Source organism: Pinus tabuliformis, chromosome 2_1 (genome assembly GCF_031772625.1).
Source record: "Pinus tabuliformis cultivar Carrire ecotype Pingquan chromosome 2_1, CPIR1, whole genome shotgun sequence".
Classification (NCBI taxonomy): Eukaryota; Viridiplantae; Streptophyta; class Pinopsida; order Pinales; family Pinaceae; genus Pinus; species Pinus tabuliformis.
Genome location: NC_142299.1, coordinates 647,978,436 through 648,004,609, shown reverse-complemented (window position 1 = coordinate 648,004,609; position 26,174 = coordinate 647,978,436). Strand labels below are relative to the sequence as shown.

General features: G+C 42.3%; 1 protein-coding gene and 1 pseudogene across 2 annotated transcripts in view; one reads left to right on the top strand and one right to left on the bottom strand.

Moving 5' to 3' along the window:
• Positions 1-26,174, top strand: part of LOC149202248 (uncharacterized) — a 207,304-nt gene that overhangs the window by 32,622 nt on the left and 148,508 nt on the right. The window lies entirely within an intron of this gene.
• Positions 231-1,200, bottom strand: LOC149202251 (uncharacterized; annotated as a pseudogene).

The window sequence follows — 26,174 nt, the reverse complement described above, 5'->3', positions numbered from 1 at the left end:
ATTAAGCACTAACATCTTGGCTTCAACATTTTTCCAGGAGATTGCTGGCTTTAATGAGCTCTGTACTCCAGCAAACACCTTCTGAACAAAATGCGTTGGACCTAGAAGGTGACTATGATTGATAAGTGGTTCTCTTGTATTCATTAGGACTCAGGAGATGAGCTAATCCATCAGGAATTCTAAATATTCCATTTGATTTGCACTGCAATTACTAGTGTAAACCTTTGCAATCAAACTAGGAGTAGATTCCCGATTATTGGCATCAAGCACACAAGGCAATTGATCAGCCTTTCATTTCCACTTGTAAATGATTGTAGCAACAATCCATCTTTAAATGGTTGCACCATGGGAAGTAATGCATGTGGCAAGCCCTCATGGCAACACACAATCTCAGTAAGAACTTCTACTGCCAAGTCAAACGATGAGGAGACCTGCAAGGAATTATATATAAAATTAAGCAAAGGGTGTGTTGGCAAAACAATTTTGGGAATCTCCATACAAGATCCAACCGGACCTGGCTTGATAAGCATTGCAAAATTTTACAATTCTTTTGATGTATGTGAATGTTTTAAGCATACTTGTTTTCAGTCTGCTGCAGAAGAAATTCAAGAACAAGAAAAGTGTGAGAGAGGTTTTCTGGACTAAAATGCTACCTCCAAGTTGAATTCAATGCCATTATTGTTTTATTTTTTAATATTTTTTTCAGCAGCATTGTCAGCAATTCCAAAACTGCATTGCTACTATTTTCTTATTTAGCTCAGTCAAACTCTCAAACAATTGTTCGATGTTTTTTTTCCCTTTCTATTGGTTGGAGGAAAAAAGCTGCTAATGCTAAGCAGATCCATGTTAGGGGTATGGGAGGGTCCCAACTAAATGTCTGTTTCCAAGAGAAGAGTAGCTTCCAGAGCGATAGTAGCTTCAGGTTGTAAGTAGCCTCCACTTTGAATCCTGATTTTAGTACAACCAACACCTTCACACCATTGAACAGCTGGACTTTGACTAATTTGGCCATGGTTTATAAGAGTTTCATGAAACTTCAGACAGAATATAATGACCAATGTTAACTTACGTAAAGACCAATGTTAACTTATGTTAATATACAAAATTATCTGTTAGGCATAGGTTTTTTTTCCTCGGAAAAAATCATAATTTCATTACTTCTTTGACAAAGTTACAAAATTATTGTGTTACTTGATCCATTGGGCTTTGATGTTGGATCTGCGTTTTGGATATGGATACGAATATGGATCCCCCTAGATCTGCATAGGATCCACCATGTAAACAGATCCTTCAAAACCAGAAATGGATCCCAGGTTACTAAAATACAACTTGTGCCAGCTAGTCTCACATGCCGGATCCCAAGGAAATAACATTAGAATTTTTGGTTTATTCTTTTATTTTTAAGGATATTTGCCACTTGTTTGAAACCCTAAAAAGTAAATATTCTATTTGGATTTTTAGTTAGGTTACTTATTAGTAATATGTGGGCGGTATAGTTGTATAAGTAAGTTTTTGATTACCTATAGGCTTTGTTAACCCTCTGTTAGTGGGGGTACATAGATTTTTCTAGTGCATCATTCACCACCATTGTAAGCCCAAGGTCAAAAGTCAAAGCCTTGTTAAAAACCATGTAAGGCGTTTTATTAGGTCTCCTAGACCCGCGTCTAGGAGACCTATAGGCTTTGTTACCCCTCTGTCAGTGGGGGTACATAGATTTTTCTAGTGCATCATTCACCACCATTGTAAGCCCAAGGTCAAAAGTCAAAGCCTTGTTAAAAAACATGTAAGGCGTTGTATTAGGTCTCCTAGACCCGCGTCTTGTCAATTTGAGTTTGTATCCAGTTTTTGGGTCAAACCATGCCCTGTCCCTTGAAAGCTTCACCTCAGTGGTCTCGTCCTTGATCAGAATGGAGGACCTTGGGAGGCTTCTCATAAGGACTCATGGTTTTATGGGAGCCTACATTTTGTAGAGGTGATCATCGGTGTATGGGCCAGTCCAGCCCACGAAAAGGTGCGCCTATGTCATTCCACATAGTTAGTGTCTATAGAATTTGTAGGTGACCTTGGCCTTGGTGCAATATTACTCATGACAACTTCATAGCATAGCAGTCTCTTGTGACAAATTTCACGTTTCTTGAGGTAGTTGATGCTTCCCAATGCAAAATAGTCCAGGTGGTCAAATAGTCAACCCAGGGTCAGATAGTAGAGTATGACTAGAAGATGCCATGTCATGTGGAACTTTTCTAATCACAGCATTTGCTGAAAAGTTATGGCTTGGTCAAACTTGGTCAGTAGTAGAAGGAATATTCTAGGTGGATTTTCAGGTAGAGCATTGGGAAGTTTCCTACTTGCATTATGTCAAAAGTGATTAGCATGACGAGATGAAGAAAATCCAGCGTCAAAATTCTGAGATCATGTAAGGCATTGGAGATCAGGCATAGGGGTAGGATGGTGTGGCAATGCCCTAGAGGTTGAGGAAAAACAAAGACAACCCCATTATAGATTAGGACCAGAGCAACAAAACCCATGTTTTAGATTTTTCAGGAGGGCAAGGGCGTTAGAGATCTATCCTTTGGGGCCCAAGTCAAATTACTTAAGAGGAAGTCAAGGTAAAATTAAGTCAAAACTAGCTGTTGGGTTAAAGCTAGCCATTGGAAAGGGGTCTATTAGCTGTTATAACCTCCTTGGACTGAAAAAGTGAGATAATGGACCAAAACTCTATTCGTTGGAAACAAATAACTTTCAAAATACTAGGTTCACCTCACAAAGTCAATTCACACCTCTTTGTTGTTGAAATTTCTAAGTCTAACTGTTAGAAATTTTATCTGTATTCTTCTGGTTTATTTCTCCTACTTGTTAATTACAAACAAGTTATTTAAACATATAAACATCGAAATAAACACAATACAGTCTCAACCATCTACAGATCAACAACTGAAAGAAATAGCAAACACACAAGTGACACTGTTATTTTTGGACAACTTGTCCCCAGAAAAACCCAACTAGGGAAAACGGTGCAGCAATTCTGAGGGTTATTTTATTATGCAGTCTATCCTTGAGTACAACTAGGTGCCAAATTGGCTCACCCGATAGAGAAAATAATCTGACAGTAATACCTCTCTATTTGGAAGCAGATATTTAGAAAATCTACCCCACGAAACCCTCTCCAGCACGATTTGAAGCTCAGCGTCAGCCCACCTGGCCTCAGCGTCAGCCCAAAACCCTCTGCGTTAGCCCTCTGAGGCACTGCGCAACCTCTACGACCCTCTGCGTCATTCCTGCGGCCCTCTACATGGATGACGCAGGCCCTTCTGGCCTCTGCGCAGTCCCTTCTGGCTGTGTGGCTCCCTCTGGCTTAGTGTCTACCTCTCTCTGCTTCTGTGCTGGTCTCTCAGCACTATCTCTACCTCTCTGTCCAGTACTCATTGCCCCTCGCTGCAATTGATCACTGATTCGACTTTTCTTAGCAAACCCCGCTCTAGAAAATCAAATGACTGATCACTCTGGTGTATTCTCCAACTGACCCTCAAGCCTCCTATTATACTTTTCCTGTTGGTCCTTCAATGGCCGAGATTACATCTCTAATCAACGACTAAGATTAGATTTGGCTCGATCCATGTCTTTTGAAACCTTCTAACCCAGTTTTATATTAATACCCATTAATATTTTATTTTTCCTAAGTTTAGACTTAGGAACTCCATTAAAAATATTAATTATTTTAATATCTCCCAAACCGGTTGAATACGCCCAAACCATTTTTGGGTCTTGGAAATCTCATGTGCTTTAGCCTCTCCACCAATTTTCATGGCTAGAGCACATCTGATGCTACCCCAAATCAACACTCCCTCTTAGCGAGGACTGTGCTCTAGTAATACTCCAAACTGAGCATCACTCTGATTATACGACACCGGTACATGTGTTGATGCTAGGCCTCCCCGCCCATCATCCTCTGCACTGCTGCATCCTGTACTACTGCCCATGGCTCTGCCACTGCCACTGCTGCATCGTACGACTGCTCCCTCTGCATCTGTGCTGTTGCTAGTCCTTTCTTCCAATACTACATTTGCACTGCAACCCCCTCTCATCATGTTGCATCGTGCTACTGCTAACTGCTACTGCACTGCAACTCAGTTACTGAGAAGTAAGTAATTGATCCGCCCAACCACTGACATCCTTGTCAGGCTAGAAACACTCCCGATGCTGAAGCTCTCTCTGCCGCTATCAAGTGCTCCCTCTACTGCCTCTGTGTTGCTATAACAACTCCCTGCCTCTCGCACTACTACAAACCTATCTGTGCCATCCTCCACTGTTGCAACCTCCTTTGTGCATCTCGCATTGCTGCAGCCTGCTAGCTCTGCGTTGGCCGGGACTAGTGCACTATAGCACTCTCTGCTGTTTCATCCGCACTCGTCTCTATCGACATCCACCATCCCGCTACTCTCACTTCGAGGCTCCTGTAGCTAGGTATTATCCAATAGTTTTGGGTGCCTCAAGGATCTTGCCCCTCATCGCCCGTAGTCCTCCTGACTACAGCTTGATGTCTCCCCACCTCTTTTCTAAAGGTACGTGAGCACTCATGGCACAATCGTCATCCTCCTCTACCTCCTTTTCCGCCTTCGTTGGCGCTGCCTTGGAGTCAGACACCTCTCCCTTGTTCTTCTTCCTCGGACACTGGTTCGCATAATGACCCAGTTCCCCACAGTTGAAGCACTTAACCTTGGAGAGGTCCTTTTTCTTCCTCTTCTCCTGCTTCCCCGCAGATGCCAGAGTTGCATCCTCTTCCTCTTCCTTCTTGATCCAGACTCCTTTGTTGCTACTTCTCGTCTTGCTCAGTCGTCTGATCTCTTCTTGGCGAAGAGTCGCCCACAATTCTTCCCAATCTGGAAGATTCACCCTGCCCAATATGCTCTGGACAAATGTCTCCCACTCCTCAGAGATTGCGTTTAGTGCGGTCCTCACCATCAACTCCTGATCCAGCATGGCTCCTATGGAAGTCAGTTGGTCCCGGATCTCCTTCAATCTATCGAGGAAGTGATCTATTTGCTCCCCCTTCTGCATCTGGTATGACCGCAGTTGATTCTCAAGTAACATCTTCCTCTGCACGGAAGTATGCTGGTACAACGTCTTCAAGGTGTCCCACATTTCCTTTGCCATTTCCTTCTCGACAATACGCTGGACCACAGGATCCTTGAACCCATCAAGGATGATATATTTCACCTTGGCCATTGCCTCCTCGTACTTTTCATTATCAGCCGGGTCAATTGGGATAGCCATTGTTCTCAAGGAGAAGGCCTTGATGTGATGTCTATCTAGAATGGACAGGATCTTGGCCTTCCAGACCACAAAGTTGGATGCCTCGTCTAGCGAGTCCTGATCCCTCAATCCATTCATGGCCATTTCTCTGCTCTTCCTTTTGAATCCTTCGAGTCTCTACTTTCCTCTGGAAGTTCTCTCTTCGACTTCTTCTGAGTCGCTACTTCCCATCTGGAAGTTCTCTGCTAGACTCCCTCTGAGTCTCGATTTCCCTTGTGGAAATCCTCTTGCCAACTATCGAGTCACACCTCTTTGATCTCCTGTGCACTTGTAACACTGATTCGAATTCCTTGGCTAGAAATACGCCTTTGTAGCGACTCCCTCTACCTTGGTTTTGCCCGTTAGGTACTGTTCTGACTCGGTAGCAACAACACCCCACCAACTTCACTCCCCGCAATCTGCCCACAGCTTCCTATGCCCCAGCAACTGAAGGACTGAGCCTCTAGGCTCTGCGCAATCTCAACACTGGTTGAAATGCTCCCCTAGCCAACTACGTCAACCCTCCTGGTCTCTGCGTGGCTCTGCGTGAGCCTTTTCTGCCCTCCTCAGCCTCTACGTTGGCCTCTCTCTGGCCCGAACTGATGACGCAGTCACTCTACATCAATCCTTCTTCTGTTGCTTTCTGCAAGGAACAACTTTTGTCACTCAGGACAGTTGTTTCTGCTGCAAATGCTCTGCTTCAGCTGGTGCCTTCAACTCTCTTGTGATCTGCAACCACGCTCTGATACCATGTTGAAATTTCTAAGTCTAACCGTTAGAAATTTTATCTGTATTCTTCTGGTTTATTTCTCCTACTTGTTAATTACAAACAAGTTATTTAAACATATAAACATCGAAATAAACACAATACAGTCTCAACCATCTACAAATCAATAACTGAAAGAAATAGTAAACACACAAGCTAAGTAGCAGGAAACGCTGGGCAGGGGTCCGTTTCCGTACGGAAACGAAACGGAAACGGGTTTCCCCGTACCGTACGGCGTGGAAACGAGTTTCCGTCCGTACGGGCGCGTTTCCCGAGATGGAAACGCGCCCGTACGGACGGAAACTCGTTTCCACGCCGTACGGGCCCCGTTTCTTGTAAAAAAGCACTTGTTTTTTTAAAAAAAAAATTTCCTAATTAGTTTAGGGTTTAGCTTAGGGTTTCTAATCACTTCTAGAAAGCGTTTCTAAAGTTATAAAAGAGCTGTGCCTCTCATTCTCTCATCACACTATTCAGCAAGGAGTTTCTCTTGGAGATTGGCAGTTGTTTCAGTAGCTGGTGTTTTGAGCATTGAGCAAAGTAGATTTCAGCAGCGGGAGAAAGAGATTTCAGCAGCAAGAGAAGGAGATTTCAGCAAGAGATTTCTGTAGCAGCAGATTTGGCTCAGCTACAGCCATATTTATCTTCTCTTTTCTGGCATTTCCGGGTAGTTTCAACCACAGAAAATTAATTTGGGTAAGCCACATTCATTTTGTTAGTTTTTTCTTACTATTTCTTCAAATTTTCTAGGGTTTATGCAGCTAAATTGCTGAAAAACGTTTTTTATTTATAGATTTGTTTTTTAAATTTATTTTTGCAGCAGATTTGGCTCAGCTACAGCCATATTTCTCCTCTTTTCTGGCATTTTAGGGTAGATTCAGCCACAGATAATTCATTTGGGTAAGCCACATTTATTTCTTAGTTTTTTCCTTACTATTTCTTTAATTTTTCTAGGGTTTATACAGCCAAAAATATGAAAAACGTTTTTATAAATTTATTATTTACAGATTTGTTTTTTTAATTTATTTTTGCAGCAATGGCTTCCAGCCAAAGTGCAGCTGCAACTTCAAACCCTAGGGTCAACCCAAGGGCTGAATATTATCCTCTTTGGAGGCATGTGGTGAAGCTTCAAAAATGTGGAGGTGGTGGCTCATGGGAATGGCGATGCACTCTTTGCAATATTACGTACAAGGGCTCCTACCCAAGAGTGAAGGCGCATCTGTTGCATGGAGGAGGACAGGGGATTGTGGGTTGCACAAAAACAGCAGATCCGTTGGTAAGGAGGGCATATCAAAGAGAGCAAGATGAGGCGGATGGTACTAAGAGGAGGCATGATGAGCATACTCAGGCTACATCTAACGTTGAGCCAAGGATTGTAGTTGAAGCAAGAAAGAGGAGAGGTGGTCTGGGTCACAGTCAAGAACATGAACAAGCAGCACCCAAACATACCAGAGGCTCAGGGGCATCCCAATCAGTTCAGGATAGCAGAATTGCTAGATTGGTGAATGTGCAAGCAAGAGAAGAAGCTGATTCCAGAGTTGCCAGGTGCATTTATGCATGTGGTATCCCATTCAATGTTGTTCGCTCTCCTTACTGGCAAGATATGTTGAGGGCAGTTAACAAAGCTCCTCAAGGGTACAAGGGGCCCAACTATGAGAAAGTCAGAACCCAGCTTCTCAAAAATGAGAAGGAACTTGTGGAGGACGTTTTAGCTCCAATTCGTTCTTCCTGGAGTAGCTCTGGGGTTACCATAGTCTCAGATGGTTGGACAGATATGAGGCGCAGACCATTGATAAATATCATTGCCACTTCCCCCAAAGGAGCAATGTTTATCAAGGCAGAAGACTGCTCAGGAGAGGTGAAAGATGCACAGTTCATTGCTGATATTATTATAAAAGCTATTGAACAAATAGGGGCTAACAGGGTGGTGCAAGTTATCACGGATAATGCACCAGTTTGCAAAGCTGCAGGTTTGATTATTGAGGGGAGGTATGACAACATATTTTGGACACCATGCATTGTCCATAATCTGAATCTGATCTTAGAGGAGATCGACAACAAAGTTTCCTGGATAAAGGAAGTCACAGGGGATGCAAGGGAGATTATCAAATTCATCACCAACCACCACCAGTCTCAGGCCATATTTCGAGAGTACTCCAAATTGGAGTTGTTAAAAGTTGCTGAGACAAGATATGCCTCAAACTTCGTGATGTTGCGCCGCCTTGTTGAGGTTAAGCATGCATTAGTTTCTATGGTGGTGAGTCAACTGTGGATTGAGTGGAGACAAGCAGATTCAGAGCGGGGATCTATGGTGCGTAGATTGTGCCTTGATGAGGATTGGTGGAGCAAGGTAGATTTCTTGCTAAAGTTCACAACCCCTGCATTTGAGCTTCTCCGGAGTGCTGACACTGACCAACCTTTCTTGGGAGAGGTATATGATGGCATGGATTCCATGGTTGAGAAAACTATGGAAATCATTTCGCAGGAGTCTCCACAACTTCTGTTTGTTGATGATCATTTTGCTGGTTTGATCAAGAAAATCATTGTTGACCGGTGGAACAATTTCAATACACCATTGCACACTTTAGCACATGCTTTGAACCCCAAATTTTATGATGAGGAGCTTATTGCTAAAAGCAATGGGAAGAGGAAGGCACCCCATAAGGATAGAGAGGTGGCTACTGGGGTGAAAAAAGCACTAATGAGAATGTTTCCTTCTCACCTACATAGGGAGGTAAAGGAGGAATTTGCCAGTTTTGCTGCAGGAATAGATGATTATGCAGATATATCAGCTTTGGAGGAGAGAAGCACCATGAATCCAGTTAGGTGGTGGATTTGTCATGGAGCAAATGGTGTACATTTGCAAAGCCTTGCCATTCGTATTCTTTCACAAGTGGCAAGCTCTTCATCAGCAGAAAGGAATTGGAGCACTTATGGTTTTATTCATTCTGTGAAGCGCAATAGGTTGGGCTCACAGAAAGCAGAGGATCTTGTTTATGTGCACTCCAACCTTCGCCTTGCATCTTGTAGGGGTCCAGAATACAACAGTGGTCCTTCTAAAGAATGGGATGTGGATGCAGAAAATCCTGATTTGGATCTCTCTCTTGCTGCCCTGAATATTGAGGAGGATTCTGGAAGTGGAATTGGTGCATCATCTTCTTCAGCACCACCATCCACTGTTGAGCATTCTGCTGCTTCTATTTTTGATGAGGATTGTTATGATGAGGATTAGTCTTTTGTGACTTGTCTCTATAGTTCTTGCAGCCTTATAGTCTTTATTGTACTTGCAGCCTCATATACTAATATAAATAAAGGTTGATTTTGGATTTTCCAGTTCCTATATTTTTATTTTCATTATGTGATGACTCATGAGTAAATGTGATCATTGTGATGTAAATTTAATCTTAATGTTAAAATGTTTAAGTAAATGTATCATTAATGCTTTATGATTGCAGTCTTGCACATATATATATTAATAATTTTTAAATGTTTTTAATATATATATATATATATATATATTATTATATATATTCGCGTTTCCCCGTTTCCAAAATTCGGGGAGGTCGCGTTTCGTTTCGCTTCCGCGTTTCGTGTCGCTTCCCCGTTTCCCCGTTTCGTGCAACTTAGCACACAAGTGACACCATTATTTTTGGACAACTCGTCCCCGGAAAAACCCAACTTGGGAAAACCGGTGCAACAATTCTGAGGGTTATTTTATTATGTAGTCTATCCTTGAGTACAACTGGGTGCCAAACTAGCTCACCCGACAGAGAAAATAATCTAGTAGTAATACCTCTCTATTCGGAAGCAGATATTCAGAAAATCTGCCCCACGAAACCCTCTCTAGCACAATCTAAAGCTTAGTGTCAACCCACCCGGCCTCAACGTCAGCCCAGAACCCTTTGCATCAGCCCTCTAAGGCACTACGAAGCCTCTACGACCCTCTGTGTCACTCCTCCTACCCTCTGCGTGGATGACGCAGACCCTTTTGGCCTCTACGCAGTCCCTTCTAGTTCTGCGTGGCTCCCTCTGGCTCAGCGTCTGCCTCTCTCTGCTTTTGTGCTAGTCTCTCAGCACTATCTCTGCCTCTTTGTCCAGTACTCACTGCCCCTCACTGCAACTGATCACTGATTCGACTTTTCTTAGCAAACCCCACTCTAGAAAATCGAATGACTGATCACTCTGGTGTATTCTCCAACTGACCCTCAAGCCTCCTCTTATACTTTTCCTGTTGGTCTTTCAACTGCCGAGATTACATCTCTAATCAATGGCTAAGATTAGATTTGGCTTGATCCATATCTTTTGGAACCTTCTAACCCAGTTTTATATTAATACCCATTAAAAATATTAATTATTTTAATATCTCCTGAACCGGGTAGAATCTGCCCAAACCATTTATGGATCTTGGAGATCTCATGTGCTTTAGCCTCTCCACCAATTTTCATTGCTAGAGCACATCTGATGCTACCGCAAATCAACATTTGTCGACAAATCAAGTTGCATATGGACCAAGGAAGCTAGACGTTAGGAGGATTTTGATGTTATTTTTCTTTTTGAATATTGAATACCATTTTTAGAAGGAAGTTGTGGCCTTTCTTGGTATTCTTGGACCAATTTGACCCCCCTTAGGGATTTATTAAATTTATTTTGTAATATGTCATGAAATAAAAAATTGTTGAGTCTTTGATTGTGGAAGACTAGCAATATTTTTAATAAGGAGAGTCAACTAACCATTAAATATTTTTCTATAAAAGGCTAGGCTCTCATCCATTTAATTGTTGTTATTCACTTGAGACAAGTGCTATCTTATAAAAAGAGCTCATCGATTTTGCAAACTTTTGTACTCTTGTATAATTGTTGCATGGTTTTTGTTATTGTTTTTTTTCTTGCTATTGCAATTGAGTATTATTTTATCTAATTTACTTTTTCTAATAATTAAATTTATCTAAAGACTAGTGTTCTCTGCAATTGAGGAGCTACTATGCTATGTGGAAGCAAGCAACTAGGGTTCCCCAATTGTTTGTTTCGGTTTTGTAGGTGAATCAATCTGAAGGTTTTAAACTACTTCGAAAGAGGCTTTACTATCTCAAGGACTTTGTATTTTGTCACACACAGAGGACAAAGGTTGGAGACATCATAAAAGAGGGTTGATCCTAAGGAAGATTGAAAGTTGTAAGGTGTGTTGCCACAAAGTCTAGCAGGGCTTGTTGAGGGGTACCTTAGACCAAGTGACAAAAATAAGGTAGTAGACCACTGTCACTACAACTACTACCACCTCCTCTTTCTACACTTTCACCAATGGGAGGAGTCCCGATATAAGGTCACCTACAATGGATATTCTAGGTTTCAAGGTATAAGGTGATGAAGAGGCTTCTAAGGGAAAGGCTCAACTTAGGTACAAGGCTCCAATAATGAAAAAGGGGCAATTCGCTTTCCTTAGAGAGGCCAAATTGAGGCAACGCAAGACCTAGGGTTTGATTGATAGGTTGAGAGTTGGGATGACCTAAGGTCAAGGAGCCAAGAAAAGGTTTCCAATAGTAAATGTTGGTAAGGTAAAGGCACGTGAAACCTTCAACAAGCCTTCAAGTCGAAGCTATTACCAAACTAAGGTTTTATCCTAGGGCAAGAGAAATTATGGATAAAAATGGAAGGAATGGCCACCAAAGGGGAATGATTTTGAGGAAACCACTCAACCCTAGATGTTGAGAACTTCCAAGACAAAAAATTACTCTTCCTAGCCAATTCACACTAAGCCTAGCTAGGCCACTTGGCCTTAAGATAGACGAAATTATAGAAGAGAGAGGAAATTTGGTTTTATGGATAAGAATTGACTTAATCACCAATAATGGATGGCTAGTGCTTAGTCCTAGGGTTGATAGAGTCTATGGATTCTTAGGATTAGGCAAAACTTGCAAAGGTGTAAGGATATTTTGATGCCCTAGAATCAAAACCCTAATTATTACCTTTGTGAGGGATCAAAATTCACTTGGGAGAGCTAATGTGAGATCACCAAGGGGATTCCCATTCACATATCATACAATGAGTAAGGCATGTAATAATATGACGCAGAGTCCATACAATCGATATTCAACAAAGCTAGGGAACAATATTAACCTAGATCACCAATTTATTCCATACATTAGACATAAAATCAGAAATTTTCAATAAAAAGGCACTTACAAGACAATATGCATGTACAATCCAATCATTGATCCAAGGCAACTTTTCCAAAGACAAGAATATAGCTCCAAGATAAAATATGCTCCATAGATCACATCTTTCCCATAGGTACAAGAGGTCGAAATTCTCACAAGAGAGGCCGAGTTCACAAGTGATGATGATAAATGAAATAGTCCTCTCCTTTATTTATACGAGGATGATAAGTCTCTAATTAGCCTAAGAGACAAGTTAAAATTACAATAGAACCTTAGGTTACAAGCCAACCCAACTAGCTTAGACATAAATGCAAATGAAAGCCCACACATGTGAGCCGTGAGGCCTCATAAGGCTGATGTCATCCATGAAATGAGCTCCAAGTGTCAAGTGTTGAGGCTTTTGAGTGCCAAGTGTGGTGTAGAAGCCTCTAAAAATCATCATTTGAGGGTTGGCCCTCAAATCTCCATCAATATCCCTTTGTGGTCCCCAAAATCCACTTGGGGTACAATAAGGTGGTCCCCTGGGTCTCCAACTACCCATAATGTTCATCTCTGTTCCAATGTTTAGAGCTTTCCACATGCTACTAACTCTCCCAGGTCTTTGAAGGCGTGACCATCCTCATTTGGGCCTTGAATCAGTTCCGCCCTTCAGAAGGTGCTAAGGTTGGCGTGGGGGCATGTTGGTCTAGGTGTATTATCTTGAAGAATTGTCAAATGTAGTGCAAATTGGTAGAATGACCTAGGTGTAGGAGGTGCCCGGGGGTAGGTATGATGTGTTGCTACTACTACGAGACCCAAGGCTCTCAACGCTTCACTTGTGGGTGCTAATATATTTCTTTGGGGCTTGGGTACCTATGGGTAAGGTGCCCAGGTCATGGGATCCTGAACTACTTGACACTCACACCATAAAGTCCACTGAAAGCAACCAGTCATCAGGGACAATAATCATTTTTGCATCTAAGTGAACCAAGCTTGAATGCAAAGGGCTATTTAATACTTCAAATAAGGCTCCCCTTCCAAAATTGGGGCCCTGAACTCGCATTGGTGTTTTTTCCCTAGGTAAGAGTGGCTAAGGGACAACCCTATTAGGTGTTTGCAACCCTCAAGGGGAAGTGACATTTCCTTAGTCCACCCTGTTACCCACTACTTGTGGGCGACACCCATAGGAGAAATGTTTCTCCTATATTGTCTTCAGCTAATAGGCAACCCCCAGATAGCTCGATGTGCCACCATCTCCGCCACCTGAGCCAACCATTATGCACTCTCGCCCATTTGTCATGATCGTAGTTTGAAGGTGGGCCTTCTAACCCTGAAGGTATGGCTTTCATTATATAGTTGGGTATTTTTGCTTATGTATCATGGACACTTTTGGGCATTGATTAGTGGGGGGATTCGGCGGAAAGAATGAGCTTAGTTTGTACTCTTGTCCAACTTGGTGGTTAACCTTGTATCCTAGTCCCGTGGGATCTCCTTTATTGGCTACTAGCTTTAGGAGTGGCACTACATGGGAAATCTCGATTTTGGTTGCGTGGTCCTGCTTCCCAACACCACATATCTCACTCCCCTTCACTCATTATAACCCCTTTTCACATATTTCCCATCCTAGTCCACATTTGTCCATTTGGTCCACAAGGAGTTAGCCTCCTCCTCCCCTTGTCCACACTTTGGGTCGGGCCTGGAACTATGCCTCAGAGGTTGATGCAGCTAAAAAATAAAGTAAAAAAAGCATAATTTGGCCACTCTCAAAAGGAAATGTACCATAAAATGCAAAAGATGGTCAAGACATACAAATTCAACATGTGGGCAAAGGCCAACATGAGCTCTACGCCTATCATCATGGCCATTACCTTGGTTCCTAGGGCCCCTCATATTTGTCCTCCTCGAATCATGAAGGAACTCATGATTGTCCTAACCCCTAGTGGGTGATGAACTACCCAACCTTAAGGGGGTAATCACTGCTATATCTTACTCATCTTGCTCTCATTCCCTAGAGCCTCGAGCAGTTATAAAGGAGAAATCAATAAATGGCAAAAGGCATATGAAGAAGGCTGGAAAATCAAAGGCCAATGTAACTCATGTACCACGATTGCTCCCTCCTATATCTATACACCCAAGTGTGGGCCTCCCTCATCATAGTTACCCTTGTACCATGGCATGTGGCTTGGAGTCTTCCCCTGATGCCCCACTCTGTTCCATCATTATATCACATGACACCAAACATATGATGGATGTACCATGGACCTGGCACTCCCTTAGAGGTTGAAAGTTTGAAACCACTTAATAGGGTCCTTCATTAACCTCCTCCTTGAACTTGGAGACACCTGTACACTCTAAAACTCATTATGGAAGGGCATGCCACTATGAAGTGCTCACTTGGTTCCATGACTTGTAAGCTTATTTTCTCAATTACACTAATTATTTGTTGTAGTGGAGGGTGAGGAGACACATTAGATCTTATGCAGAATTGCAGGTGGGTGTTCATCATGGCGTTTGGTCTCCCTATACGGGGTCCAAGCCCTCCATAGAGTCATATTGGCATTTATAGGGTGTGCATTGAGAGCCATGGGTCTCCACTATAGCAGAGGGCAAATAGCCATGCCATGGGATCCTTTAGCACCACCCATTGATCGCTTGTGTTCCACTTATTTGATGATGATAATGCACTTGGACCACCTTTCCCAGCTAGCTACACACTTGTACCACACACTTGGTGGTTGATCAAGGGCCTAGATGGGGTTTTGTCTCACCATGGGAGACAAAGGGAGGGCTTGCATCATTATTCAATCCCTTGTAGATGGGATACATGATTGTTCGATTCAGTTGGAGACCCATGAGGATGCCTTTGTGCCCCCACAACCACTTGGGAGCACCATCGGTCATTTGCTTGAAGATCAAGGGGCCATCCCCTTCATCACTATTTTTGGAGCCTTTCCATCTATTTTGGCACATGTTGGACTTCGCTAGGCCTTCTAATGACCCTCCTAGCTATTGTATTATCATTTCGGCCCTCTTGAGAGGCTTATTTTTCATATTATGGAGTTATTTGGTGGGATTCTCACCAAAAGGTTGTTATTTGTATATTATTTTATTATTAGGTACATCATTAGGCCTAATTAGGCAATTCAAATCCCTTAGAGGATCATATAAATTGATGAGAGGTTCATTTCATTCCTCATCATCACTTGGATTTGGGATATATCTTTCTAAAGATTCCAGACCTGCAATTTGTGGAATGATTTGGATGATTAAATGCATTTTGATGTGTGGAATATTTTCGCTCTCTTTCTTGGAGCCTCTATTTGGCAAGTTTATGCATGTATATACTCTTTTTGTCATGTAATTTTTCTTTTCATGCGAATTTCATAATGTTTCATGTCTAATGTATAGAAGGTTATGTCATGATTGTTAGTTTTTATAGCAACGAAGGTGTTCTAGTCTTGAAACCTTTTGGAGAGGCTAAAACATAGGATTTCTCCATAACCCAGAAATCGTTTCTGGAAATTCCACTTAGAAGTGTCTCAATTAGATTATTAACCTATTTTTTAATATTTCTGAAGTCTAAACTTATTTGGTTAATTAATCGATATTAATTGAGAAAGGTGAGAACTATCTAGAAACTCACACGGATGACTAGGAAATAATCTCAGGTTTAATCTTGGTCGTTGGAGTCCCATAGAGAGATTATAAGAAGTTGATGGGTAGATGGAAGAACACATTGGTGAGACTTGAGATCGATTTCCTTGCGTAATTCGATTTCTCTAGAGGGCAACAACATTTGCCGAAAGAGTTCAAGCCAAAGAAGGGAAGCAGAGAGGGGCAAAGATAGTGAGTTCGAAGGAATTTTTCCAGTTTCGGAGAGTCAAAAAGAGGAGGTCAAGATTTTCTCCATGAGGTTGTGCAGAGCCTCAGAAGGGCAATTCGATCCAGCTAAAGAGGAGCTCGTTCTTAGTTCCAGAGGCTAGGAATATTTTCCATAGTGCCGGAGAGACAATTTCTCAGTCAACAACAGGCAGGACGGCTAGATTGGCAGTTGATTCAGGCAAAGCATTTGAGGGACTGCGCTAGGGTGACGTAGGGCCTGCACAGAGCTGGTTGGACGACTAGCTTTTCAGAGGTAGTCAAGTGTGAGGATTACTCGGAGAGAGGGTAAATCTCTTAGATAATTTTTTCTTGTATTTCTCTTGGATATATTTGCTAGTTTGGCAATATTTATTGTACTCATCATTTCTCACTGTTGCTTAATAATAAAAACCCTTAGGTGTTGCACTAGTTTTACCAAGTTGGGTTTTTCCGGGGACTTTTGTCCAAAAATAACAGTGTCATATTTTGAGAGTGTGCCAGTATTTTCTGTGTCCGGTTTATCTTCCACAATATTTTTTATTTGTGAAGATTGTAGTATGATTAATTTGTTATTGCTATAGCAATAAACTGCTAAATAATTAACGGTTAGAAGAATTAATTCCAGTTGCTACAATAGAATTTCCAGTGGTGAAATTTCACATGGTATCAAAGCGATTTTGATTAGACGGGGAAGTTCAAAAGTGGAAGCATAAAATCACTATTCAGAGGGAGTAGCGGGATGAATTTCCGGTGGTTGCGCAGAGCCTAAGCCAAGCAGTGCAATTTGCTTGAGCAAGTTCGATTTTTCAGTGCAAGTTGGCAGAAAAATTCGGCTTGCCAATTTGGGTGATTCCAACAGGAAGAAGGGCAGTTGTAGCTCAGGTTTTCTTTGAACAGATTCCTTGTTTAGGCGTAGAAGGGTTTTGCAGTAGTTTGTAGCAGCAAAATCAACGTCTGGTGGAAGAGCAAGTGCACACAGAGAGAATTTCTCTTAGAAGGTCTCTAGTCTAGAAATCTGATTTTCCAGTTGCAGTTGGCAATAGCTGCAAGCAGAGTTTCTCACTCTAGAAGGAAGTGTGAGTAGTGTGAAAATTTGGAAGCCCAAATTGCTATTGCAACAAGAAATAAATACACAACACATTACACAATTATTTTTGGACAAATGTCCCCGGAAAAACCGAATGCAGGAAAACCGATGCAACAGTTGAGGGTTTGTATTATTAAGCAATAGTTCTTTTAATACAATCTTTGGATGCCTTGCTAGCTATCCAATATAGATAATATGACTGACAGAAGATTAGTGAGAAATACCTCACACTATCATTGGTGATCTCGACTGATCCAGCCACAGAATGGCTTGTCCCTTGTTGCCTCTGCGTAGTCACTGCGTAGGCCCAACGTCACAGCTTCTAGGGACAATGTCACCCCTTTTGTTGATCAATTTTCCTACTTCGATTTTGTCCTCCCAGTCTCTCACCCCGGCTCCTGGCTTTAGAAATCGACCTCTCCAGCAAAAATATAGATCTCCTCAAGGCTCTACGCTGCCTCTGCGTCAGCCTACGCTGCCTCTCCCGGATCTCTCTTTGCCTCCTCTGCTGAGTATTCCCGGATCAGGAGAAATTTCCAACCGAAACTATCCCTGCCCCTCACTGTAAGAAATCACTTTGAACTTCTCTCCGGCAACTGCTACGCTGCTCTCTTTAGAAATTCGATCTCTGATCTCCCACTTGATGTGTTTTCCAAATGCCTATCAAACCTCCTCTTATAACCCTTATATTGAGAACCAACGGCCCAGATTAGATTCTAATCAATGGCTCAGATCATTTTGGCTTGATCCTTGTCTTCTTCTATAAGTGTCACCCACAGTTAGATTAATACCCTTTAATTATTTTAATTCCCTAAGTTTAGACTTAGGCTTCCATTAAAAATAATTCATTATTTTAATTAAAATATCTCCAGGTGGAATTTCCCAAAACGATTTTTGGGTATTGTGGAATACATGTGTCCAAGCCTCCCTGCAAATTTTGAGGCTTAGAGCACATTCAATGCTACCAGAAATAAATGCTCCCTCTTAGCGAAGAATGTGCTCTAGTAATGCAACTTGCTGAAGCATCACTCTGATTCTAAAACATCTCCCTCTGCGTTGCTGATGTCTGACATCTCTGCCCATCAACTACTGCGCAAATGATGCATTTGTACTGCTGTTAACACTGCCACTGCCAACATTGCATTTGTACTACAACTCCCTCTCAAATTCTGCATCCGTGGTGCTGCTGGCACTACCACTGCCAACACTGCGTCTGCACTGCAACCTTCTCCAACTGCTGCTGCTACTGCATCAACAATGGAAAAACATCCAAAATTACTGAACATGTGTTTAGAATGATGCATCTGTTGCTGGAGTTCTGATTGCTGTTAGTCTCTATGCTGACCCTCTAAAGCCTTTGCATTGTTGCTGACTCCGCTCTGTGCTAACTATACTGCTACCAACTCTAGCTCTGCACTACTCAGTCTCAGGGGCTCCTAGCCACTGCAACTGTCACTCTGACACTCCTTTGCACCAACTGACACTAGTCGATCTTGCTACTTTTGATTTGGGCTCCCGTAGCAAGGTATTGATCCAAGAGGTGGACTCCTCAAAGATCTTGCCCAACTGCAGTTCTTTCGAACTATAGTTCTATATCACCCCACCTCTGGGAAATCATGGTAAACTCCTCCTCCTCGGTTTGCGCAGATGCAGCCTTCAGATCATGCTTCTTGTCCTTGTCTTTCTTCTTGAGAGGACACTGTGTAGCGTAGTGACCAAGTTTGCCACATCGGAAGCACTTAATTTCTTCTTCTTCCGCTGCTTCTGCTGCCCCTTAGATGCGAGGGTTGCATTCTCATCCTCCTCCTTTGGCTTCGTCCCACTGCTACTGTTGCTACTATCAAGTTTTCACTTGACTAAGTCTCTCCTCATCTCTTCTTGCTGAAGAGTGGCCCACATCCCTTCCCAATCTGGCAATTTCTCTTTGCATAGGATGCTCTGGACAAACACTTTCCATTCTTCTGAGACTGAATTTAGGGCCAGCCTCACCATCTCAGTAGGCTGAGGTGTTGACCCCACAGCTGCCAACGAGTCTCTGATCTCCTGAAGCTTCGTAAGGAACAGATTAATGTGTTCCCCTTCCGCATCTGCATGGATCTCATCTTCTGCTCCAAGTACATCTTCCACTGTGCGGAAGATCCTTCATATAGCATGGCCAAGGCTTCCCATATCTGCCGAGTAGTATCCTTGTCGGCAATGTGAAACACTACATGATCCCTTACTCCGTTGAGGATCAAACTCTTGGCCTTCGCCATCTCAGCCTTGTACTCCTTGAGCGGATCTAGATCCGCGGGTACAACTATCACACTGTCGACGTAGGTCTTGAGATCGTGCTCATCCAAAAGCCATGAGATCCTTGCTTTCCAAATCACATAGTTGGATGCTCCTTCCAACCAATCCTGATCTCACAACCCATTAGCTGCCATCTCTACCAACGAAATGTCGCACTGCCTTCTTTCTCCTTTACGCTGCTGTTGGGCTGGCCTGCACACTCCTTGCTAGAGTTAGTAGATCTGCTACTCCCTGCTGCTGCTCAACAAATGAGAATTCCGACTTCTTGGTTGGAAGTCCTTTGAGGAAGAATTCCCTTAACAATGTCTCTCTTCTTCCTTCTGATGTCCTTTTGTCCCAACAATTGTTGCAGAAAACTGCGTCACACCAGAACCCTCCTCTTCGCTGAAGCTTCTGCGTTACTCCCTTTGACACTGGGAAATTTCGATCTGGAAGCCTTACCTCTCTATCGACTCACTTAGAGAGAGCCCTTCCTCGAAAATTTTTCCCTCTTGGCCTGGACTGTGCAATCCCTTTGGGGATTCGATTTGCTGCCTATGCAACACTTCGACCCTCCTTCTCTTAAGCGTTGGGCTCTTCCGGCTCTGCTCTCTTGCTTCACCTACAACTCTGATACCATGTGAAAATTTGGAAGCCCAAATTTCTACTGCAGCAACTGATTAAGTTCCTTGTATTTGTTAATTACTGAACAAATTATTTATTGCTTCCTATAGCAAATATCGAAACTAATACACTGCAGCCTTCACCAATTAAAATTACATGCGGAAACGATAATTGCGCAAGAAATAAATACACAAAACATTACACAATTATTTTTGGACAAATTTCCTCGAAAAAACCCAATGTGGGAAAACCGGTGTAGCAGCTGAGGGTTTGTATTATTAAGCAGTGGTTTTATGAATACAATTTTTGGATTCCTTGCTAGCTATCCAATACAGAGAATATGACTGACAGAAGATTAGTGAGAAATACCTCACATTATCACTAGCGATCCCAACCGATCCGGCCGCAGAATGGCTTGTCCCTTGCTGCCTTTGCGCAGTCACTGCGTAGGCCCAGCATCACAGCTTCTAGGGACAATGTCACCCCTTCTGTTGATTGATTTGCCTCTGAGACTTCGATTTTGTCCTCTCGATCTCACACCCCGGCTTCCGGCTTCAGAAATCGACCTCTCCAGCAAAAATATGGATCTCCTCAAGGCTCTATGCTGCCTCTGCATCAGCCTACGTTGCCCAGCGTAGCCTCTGCGCTGCCTCTCCCAAATCTCTCTCTACCTCCTTTGTTGAGTATTCCCGGATCAGGAGAAATCTCCAACCGGAACTATCCCTGCCCCTCACTGCAAGAAATCACTTCGAACTTCTCTCCGGCAACTGTTGCGCTGCTCTCTTCAGAAATTCGATCTTTGATCTCCCACTTGATGTGTTTTCCAAATGCCCATCAAGCCTCCTCTTATAATCCTTCTGTTGAGAACCAACGACCCAGATTAGATTCTAATCAATGGCTCATATCATTTTGGCTTGATCCTCATCTTCTTCTAGAAGTTTCACCCACAGTTAGATTAATACCCTTTAATTATTTTAATTCCCTAAGTTTAGACTTAGGCCTCCATTAAAAATAATTAATTATTTTAATAAAATTGTCTTTGGGTTGGATTTCCCAAAAAAATTTATGGGTATTGTGGAATACATGTGTCCAAGCCTCCTTGCAAATTTTGAGGCTTAGAGCACATCCGATGCGACCATAAATCAAGAAGTAGTAGATTCAGCGGCCAAGCAGGAGGAAAGAGGGAGTTCCCAGTTCAGATTTGAGATGGCCACAACTGGGCTTAGAGATCAGGATAGGTTGGAGGGAGCCTCCAAATTTGTCATCTGGAAGGCCAGGATGTCCTTCCTGCTAGATGAATTTGGTCTGAAGACCTATGCAGAAAATGTGGTGGCAATAACGACAGATGTATATCAACTTCGAGAATATAGGAAATAGATGGCTAAGGCGAAGCAAATGATCTTGGATGGTGTCCGAGACCATATAGTCTCACATATATCGACCATGAATATGGCCAAGGGGATGTGGGATGCTCTCGATCAGCTATATCAGAATTCTTCCGAGCAACGAAAGATGTTTTTGCAGGAGAAGTTGAGAAACATCAGGATACAGAAGGGTGAAGGCATAGATCCCTTCCTCATCAGGATTCAGGAAGTTCATGATCAACTTGCAGCCGTTGGGGAAGCGCCTCAACCTACAAGGCTTGTGCGTTTGGCACTGAACAGTGTCTCACAAGAGTGGCAAGTCTTTGTCCAAAGTATCTTGGGTCGAGACACATTGCCTAGATGGGACAGGATGTGGTCAGACCTGCAACAGGAGGAAATGAGGGTAGCTCTAGTAAAGAGCTCCATTAGTGGAAGTAGCAACAAGGGTTCAAAGGGTGAGAAGGAAGAGGAGAATTTGTCCCTTGCATCAAAGGGTCCCATCAGGGACAGGAGAAGAAGAAGAAAAAGGACCTATCTAAGGTCAAGTACTTCAGGTGTGGCGAGTTTGGCCACTACAATACTCAATGTCCTCTTAGGAAGAAGGACAAGCAAGAGAAGCAAGACCAGGCTGCAACATTCGTAGAGATAGACAAATTGTCCTCCAGCTTGGAGGAAGATTTCGCCATGTTTGCAACTATACCTCCAGGAGTGAGGTGGGGTGATATGGAGCTATAGTCCCGAAGCAGCGTAGAGTTGGGCAGGGTCCATTGAGGTGTTCTCCTCATGGATCATTACCTTGCTACAAGGGCTCACAATATTCAATAGCAGGATGGATCAGTGTCAGTTGATGCAGTCAAATTCCAGAGTGATAGTTGCAGACTAGTTGCAGTCAGGTGCCGAGGAGCACAAAACAATGTTGATAGCAGAGAAGGAGGCTTAGTAGCAGCGCAGATTCCTTAGTGGACAGTGTAGAGGCTAGTAGCAGTCAAATGCTCAGGAGACAAACGCAGCACAAAGACACAATTGATTCAGTATTTCAGATGCTTCTCAGTTGCAGTAGCGGAAACAACAGATGAGAGGGAGTTGCAGTGCAGATGCGGTGTCAGCAGCAGCACAAATGCAGCATCAGAGTTGCGCAATGGTTGGTGGGCAGTGGCAGGTAGTCACAGTAGCCAGACATTAACAGTGTATACAAAGGGTGATGTAGAGACATGGTGTTGTAGCAGTAGTGCGGCACTAGAACACCTTCCTCGCTAAGAGGGAGTGTTAGTTTTTGTAGCATTAGAGGTGTTCTAGTCTTGAAACCTTGTGGAGAGGCTAAAACACATGAGTTCTCCAAAACCCATACATCGTTTCTAGAAATTCCACGCAGAAGTATCTCAATTATATTATTAAACTATTTTTTTATATTTCCTGAGTCTAAACTTAGGAAACCTGGTTAATTAATCAGTAGTAATTGAGAAAGGTGAGAATTATCTAGAAACTCACACAGATCGACCAGGAAATAATCTCAACCATTGATTAAGGTTTAATCTTGGTTGTTGGAGTCCCACAATGAGATTATAAGAAGTCAATGGGTAGATGGAAGAACAAACTGGTGAGACTTGAGATCGATTTCCTTGGGCAATTCGATTTCTCCAGAGAGCATCAGAAATTGTCATAACAGTTTGAGCCAGAGAAGGGAAGCAAAGAGGAGTAGAGACAATGAGTCCGGAGGAATTTTTCCAGTTCTGGAGAGTCAAAAAGTGGAGGTTGAGATTTTCTCCAGGAGACTGCACAGAGGCAGCGCAGAGCCTCAGAAGCGAAATTTGATCCAGCTGAAGAGGAGCTTGTTCTCAGTTCCAAAAGGCTAGGAATATTTTCTAGAGTTTCATAGAGATAATTTCTTAGTTAGCAACAAGCAGGACGACTAGATTCGCAGCTGATTTAGGAAGAGCGTTTGATGGATTGCGTTAGGGTGACGCAGGACTTGCGCAAAGCTGATTGGATGACTAGCTTTTCAGAGGCAGTCAAGTGTCGGGATTGCTCGAAGAGAGGGTAAAATCCCTCAAATAATTTTTGCAGTATTTCTCTTGGATAGATTCACCAGTTTGGCGATATTTATTGTACTCGGAATTTCTCACTGCTCCTTAATAATAAAAACCCTCAGCCACTGCACTGATTTTCCCAAGTTGGGTTTTTCTGGGGTTTTTTTGTCCAAAATTAACAATGTCATATTTTGTGTGTGTGCACCAATATTTTCTCAATTTCCAGTTGATCTTCTGCAATATTTTTTATTTGTGAAGATTGCAATGTGATTAATTTGCTATTGTCGTAGCAATAAACTTCTAAAGAGATTAAAAGTTAGAAGAATTAATTCCAGTTGCTCCAATAGAATTTCCAATGGTGAAATTTTCACAATGACTTTACTTGTGCCCTAAAAACTAATGTGAATTTATGAAATACTTGTAATCTTGGCTCATTGCATATGTTATTCATCTTGGCAAGAAGAACGAATTTTCCTAGGGGTAGGTTGTGCACCTTTTACCCCGGAACTCCATCAAATCTTGCATATCGAAGTGTAAAAGTCTAAAGTTGTTGTGAAGCTGCATCCACAAAGAGCGTAGCTGCTTCTTTAGGTCTCCTTGAAGATTGAAGTTCCTAAATCTTGATCATTTTTGACTTCAATATTCCCAATAACTAGGCACTAGTCATAGATCCTTGGTGATCACATTAACTTAACGAGATATGATTATTTCACCTCTTTTCTTCCTCTTTTTTTCATCCCCCAAGGATAAGGATATTTTCTAGGGCTTGGTGTGAAATTTTAGGGAAGAGGGATTATATGATTCCGTCCTGACAAGTTTCTTCATTTATGTCTCCTCTAGGTATCCTCCAATTTTGAACGAATTCTGATAGTGGAATTTCAAATAAATTGATGCCCTAGCTATCACACCAAGAGAGAACCCTTGAAGTTGCTTTGAATTGGGGATTTCTTAAAGGTTTGCACTTTGTAGTTCATCATTCAAAACCATTTCTCTTAACTATAGGTGTGATGAGCCCCAAAAATGTACAATTATTTGGGCTCATTCAACCTCCTAATTTGGCTTAGTCCACCATTCTCATTTGTTTATTGCATGTTTTTGATTATTTTTATGTTAATAGAGTGAATTTGGTTAGTCATTATGCCAACAAGTCTAATGGATGCTTTGTGTAGCCTTGTTGGTCAACTTGGAGACAAATTTGAAGGTCTTAATGAGCACTTGGCAGCCAAATTCGTGGGAGAACAAGCTAGAGGATTTGTAGGAAGGTGTCCCCCTCATTTATGGGCCCTTACCTCGAATTCTCCACCATCAGCTCGGAGTTCAAAGGCCACCAAATCAATGAGCACAAGGGCAGCCAAGCAAGTCAAGTAGGACTAGTGTTAACTACAAGTCTTGGGCAGCCAAGTCCCTAACTTTTAGGAGGACTGTTGGGTCCTCAAATTGTATAAATAAGAAGGCTTGGGGCCTCATTTTGGTTAGCTAGTGGTTAGTCATTTTGTAGCTAGTTAGTCATTTTGTTTAAGCCATTAGTTAGCTAGTTTGTAGTTCGATTTTTTATGCAATAGATTAGCTTTGCTTTCAGCTCATGTTCAAGTTCTCCTTGTGGACAGTTTTGATGTACTTTTTATTTCTTGATTAATAAAGATGGATCCAGCTTTGCACCAGCTCTAAATCTTTCATGGGAGGCTGTAGCTCTTGGGGTTGGGCCCATCTCAAGCGCCCAGTACCTCCCTTGTTTCTCTTTATGTGTGTTTGCTGCGTTCTTGAGAAAAAATCTGCTCTTTAGATTTAATTCATGCTTTGTTACTTAGGTTGCTTTTGATGGTTAAAGTAGTTTCTTATGTTTAAGATAGATTGGTAGGAGTTATTCATGCGTTTATATCTCCTTGATAATGTTTTGTTCACAGGTTGTACGTGATTCTTTTCATGAATAAGGTTGCTGTCCACCGATTTCATTAACTAGTTAGATAGATCACATGATATTTCGATTGCATGCAAGATGTAGTTGGTTTGATCAAATAACCACTATGCAGGGAATCTTCATCACCTCCTCGTTCATTTGAGCCTCGTTCAGATCAGCTCCTCCATCACCAAGTCTGTTTCCTCATCTCCCATCTTCTCTTTTGCCAAGTAACCTTACCTTCTTCCCCATTGTTTTCTCAACTACCTTAAAGCCAAATCAGCCTTCCACATATCATCTCATCACTCCATCCATCAGTTCCTGGGTCACTTCAGACCCCCATCCTACCTCCATAACCATCCATGCATCTTCCATCAACCATCCATCCTCAAAAATCCAATTCGTAAACATCCTGTAGAAGAATTACAGAACATCCTGTAGAAGACTTACAGGACTTTCCTGTAGAAACCCCTGCAGACTTCCTTTAGAAGTTCATGAACACGGTTGCATGTCATCCAGACTTTGTGAAACTCTCAGAAAGGATACTGGGGATCCCTTAGACTCTCTCTGTACCATCCCAACCTTTCCCAAAGCATTTCATCCCTTGATCCATCCCGGCACATTGGAAAACTAGTTAGAAGCACATGCATGATAATTCCAACAACTTAATCAAAAATACAAAAACATGTCTTTTACGATGCAAGTAGATTAGATTCATGCATTTTCACTTATTAGAAGTAATGGCATCATTGGTAGAAGTTTCCTTCACATTCTTTGCATCATAGAGGTTAGACTAGTTAAATTAGGGTTTCCTAGGGTTTCCATGTCTTGATTTGCTTTCAGTTCATTTTTGC